Here is a 4,864-nt window from a genome sequence, read left to right as displayed (position 1 = left end):
ATTAAGTGAAGAATAAAATTTCGTAGTTAAAAGATATATATGACCACTAGTCCTGTCATACAACCACTATATGGGTTCGACAAAAAAATCACTATATGGGTGAAAAATATAAATAAGGTAAATGATTAATAAATATTTTTAAAAGATAATAATTATAGATAAAATATAAAAATGTTGCACAATTATTGATAAAAAATACATGAAAAAAGTAGTTACTTTTATTTAAAAAAATTTTAAAAATAAAATTAATTTTCATTTATTAAAACTAAGACTCCTCTATTTATTTTGTGATTATTATTTTACTAAATGAGTTAATATGGATATTATTTAATTATATAATAATAATAATAATGTTGAATAAGGAGCATAAAACCACATGGGCGGAAAATGCAAAGTTGGATGCATGGTTTGGCGTTCGGATTCCATACCCGAGAATCAAATTGGGTTGGTCGAATCCCATGTCCTAGAGATTCCATAGACATATGTCAATTATAGTTGTTCGAGGGTTGGCAACACATTTGTAGTTTTCTTACACTATTCCATTCACCCAGAGTTAATATTCACACGTAATAAGAATACATTCGCATCACATATATACACACCCTATCTAAATAAAAATTTATCACTTACTTCCACTGAATTTGTCAATCTTATTATTGCTTTTTAACATATTGTTCAATGTCTTCACGACAATCAACTTTCAAGGAACCCTTTGGAAATTGTCACCTAAAACTTTGAGTTTGATTTTCAAAATCCACTCTTATATATTACCTCAATATTTATGAAAAAAAAAATTGATTCAACTTGAAAAATTAATTTTTCTTTTTGAATTTTGAGTTAATTGAATCAAGTTATTCAATTTTTTAGTTAACTCGAAAAAGTAATTTGATTTTTGAGTTCAATTCAAGCTAAATTTAAATTTTGAATAACCCGATAATATATTGGTATAAATCTCCTTTGATCCTTATAAATTTGGAAAATGAGTAAATTGATCTTTCTAAACGAAACTACAAAAAAAATTAAATAATTTTCAAAAATTCAAAATATTTATGAAGATTCTAAAATTATATAAATTTTAAACAAATTATAAAAACTATGAAGTATATATAAAAAATTATTTTTTTCAAAATATTAATTTTGAGGACCTAACCCGATAAATTACCAATTCAAGTTTAACATACTAAAGCATCTTTTTTTCTCTTATTTTTCTTTGAAACAGTTTGTTTATATATATATATTATTCTAAATTTATGTTCTTTAACTTGGAATTAGTTAAATGTAACAATATTTTAATTTTACAAGTTTAAAATTTTTAATTTAATTTAACTTGAACAATTTCATTCGACTCGATTCGATTCGAAAAATTTCAAATCAAGTTAGAAAAAAAGATGAGACTCTTTAATTAAACTAGCTCAAAATTTTTACAGTCAATTTGGTTCAACGTTTACCCTAAATGAGGCTACTAGGTGCATCACAAAATTTATATAGGTCTCAAATTAATTGGCATACAATTTAGGGTTGGATCCGGTCTTTAAAAACTCATTCCTCCCCGTAACAATGTAAATGCTTGTACCTTGCAAAAAAAAAAAAAAAAACTCAGCATTTCCAGCTCAAGCATATTTTATGGTCGACTCGACCGACTTGACAACTCATTTAATCGTTCAAAATTAATAATTATTAAAAATATATTACTGTTTATATATATTTAATTAAATTTAATTATTTTATTATTTAAGTTGAATTTCAAACAAATCAAACCCATTCAATACATAAAAAGAAATATTTATTTAAATTTGTTCAAAATAAATTACTTGATCCATGAATAGATTTAATCTAAAAGTTGAGTTGAAAATAATTCTAGCTAGGGTTTAGAGTTCCAATTAAGAAAAAACTGTGACGACTATTGTGATTGTCATAAGCATCAGCTTGGGTAAAAGTACTATGAATAAGGTATATGTGGCATATTATGAATAAGGTATACATTAGAGAAAAGAGTAAATTAGTCTTTCTGTTAAAAATTTGATCCATTTTTACTGTTAAAAATTAATAATTATATATCAGAATAAGGTATATGTGGCACGCTATGTGTAACTATATGGTTATTTCACTAGGCACACAACTTTTTAACAGTAGAAAGGTATACAATTTTTAACATAAAGAACTAATTTGCTATTTAATCAAATGTATAGGAATTAATTTATCTAATTCTTTAATAAAAAGTAAAATATAATTTAATTCTTAATATATGTACTTGTGTGATAATTTACCCACCAGCTTGCTGCTTGATATATATTCTGATGCATCAAAAAGAAATGTAAATATTATTCGAATTCACCCTACCCTAACGGCATGCACAGAATACCATATCATATGTCGACACCAACATCAAATCAAGATCGGCTGCCACAACGTATCACCATATGTCAATGCTTTGTTCCAAAAAGAATATATGTATATATATATATGTATAGATTCCACAGCTTTCGTCATAGGTTCTCTTTAGATATGAATTTTGACAGCGATTTTCAATCTTCTTGTTCGAATATATATATATATATATACTGTACTCACTCAACCTTGTTCAGGCAGTGCAATTTCATGACGTAAATGGAATCTTAATATTTGGTTGGGTGGTGATATTAATTTTTGTAAGATTTAAAGGAGATGAAGAGATAAAAATTAGTAATGAGATATATTTGGATTTAAATATAATGGTAACATAATATTATTATAAAAATAGTCATTAAAGATATTAGTTTACAATGAGTTTGCAATAATTATATTATAATCTATATTATGATAAAGATTTTAGTTGAGTTGATATCAACTATCAACTCATTCTAACCGAGATTAAAATTAGTAGTGAGATATATTTGGATTTAAACACAATGGTAAAATAATATTACAACAAAAATAGTTATTAAAGACATTAGTTTACAATGAGCTTAGAATATCTATACTATGATAAAGTCCCTAATTGAGTTGGTATCAAAATTAACTTAGTTCTAACCCAATTGAAAAATGATCAAGAACCATTTTTAAAAAGAAAATAAGTTATATCATTATGAAGGTGATATTTTTAAAAAAAAATAAGTTATATCGTTATGAAGGTGATGAGGTTTAAACCAACGACACTTTTCAACTAGACCAGCATATGATTTTTATATAAACTATTGATAATATTTATTACATAAATTATTTCATGCACATTATGGTGCGTCATAATCTAAAATAAATAATTAAAATTATACTATTTATATTAAATAATAAAACATAAATTAAATTTATATTTTATTCAATAATAACTAACATCATATTTATAATAAATCTTAAATTAAATAATAAAATATTATTTAAATTATTAAATATTAATACTAATTCAAAATATATTTATGGATAATAAATTTATTAATTTATTATATTGTTATATAAAAAGAAAATTTTATATAATTTTTATATGATAATGAGATTTATAATATATTTACTTTCTATAAATATTAAACTTATCTTATATAATTGTTATATGCAATATTAACGAGGTTGGAGGAAGAGGAAGGAGTGTAGTGATGTTGATGGAGGTTGATTCACCCATGTTGGGATCGAGAGTAGAAAAAGTTAAAGAGTGTTGAGGTGAACGGAGAGGAGAGAGATGAGAGATGAGGGTTTAGCTTCTTGGCATTTGTTGGGAGGAAAAAAGAGCAAGGTCCCTTTTCTATGTTGAGCTTTGGGGGTATTTATAGGTGGGTAATAGTTCTCGGGCAGTCCTTTTGAGAAGAGTGCACCCGTTAGAAACAAATGGCTTAACAAAGGATTCGATCAAGTGGCTAAGGATGAACAAACCACTCGTAAGGGGTACAAGGCACGCGGGTAGTCAATCACAGAGTGACCATCCAACAGTACAAGGTGAGGGTTGCCTATAGGTCTCCTTTGTAATGACCCGATAGTCACGGGTGTTGGAAAGTGCATTTCCAAGACTCCATTACCGTAAATCAGACAAGCTACTTGTGTGGTTAATTAGGTTTTGGTTAGGTGAATTTGCATGAATTAAGAGTAAGTAGATATAAGGACTAAATTGTATAAAGGGTGAAAGTTAAATTATAGATTAAAGAAAAATTAAAGGGACTAAAGAAGCAATTATGTCATTGCCTTAAAATGAGGTGGCATAAGGTGAAAATTAATATAAAATTTAAAGTTAAAATATATATTATAATAGATTTACTAAATGTTAAGTATATATATTATATATTATAATAAGTAAATGAATAAAGAAAGAAAAAGAAATAGAAAGAACAAACGAAATAGAAAGGAAAAGGAAAGAAAATGAGAAAGAAACAGACGCAACTAGGGGCTTTAATTGTTTAAAGTTCAATTGGTTAGTCAATTTAGTCCATTTTTCTTGTAATTTTTATGTCTTTGGAATCCTGTATTAAATACTACCCGACTCATGTTGAAATTTTAGAAATTATTGAGTTTTTAAGTGTTGTATATGTTGAATAATTTTAGTATTAGGGATTAAATTGATAGAATTTTAAGTTAGAAATGAAAAAGGATTAAATTGTGGAATAAATTGTAAATTTTGAGTAATAGGGACAAAATTTTGAAAAATTCAAAATTTAGGAATTTAAGTGAAAATAGGGAGTTAAGTTTAGTTTAAAGTGGAATTTGTATGAAAATATAAGATTAATTGTGAAGAAATAAAATTAGTCTCGGTTTGGGGACTAAATTGAAATTTAGGCAAATATTTAGTAAAAATTGAAATTTTCAATATGAAATTAAATTGAGTTGTATTGATGAATTTTAATTGTTTTAATTTCGTAGCTAACATCGTACCGGAATCCTCGACTAAAAAGAGGAAAGATAAAGT

The sequence above is a fragment of the Gossypium arboreum genome, chromosome 3, assembly GCF_025698485.1.
Source record: "Gossypium arboreum isolate Shixiya-1 chromosome 3, ASM2569848v2, whole genome shotgun sequence".
Taxonomy (NCBI): Eukaryota; Viridiplantae; Streptophyta; class Magnoliopsida; order Malvales; family Malvaceae; genus Gossypium; species Gossypium arboreum.
The sequence above is the reverse complement of the archived record's forward strand: the minus strand, read 5'-3'. Positions refer to the sequence as shown.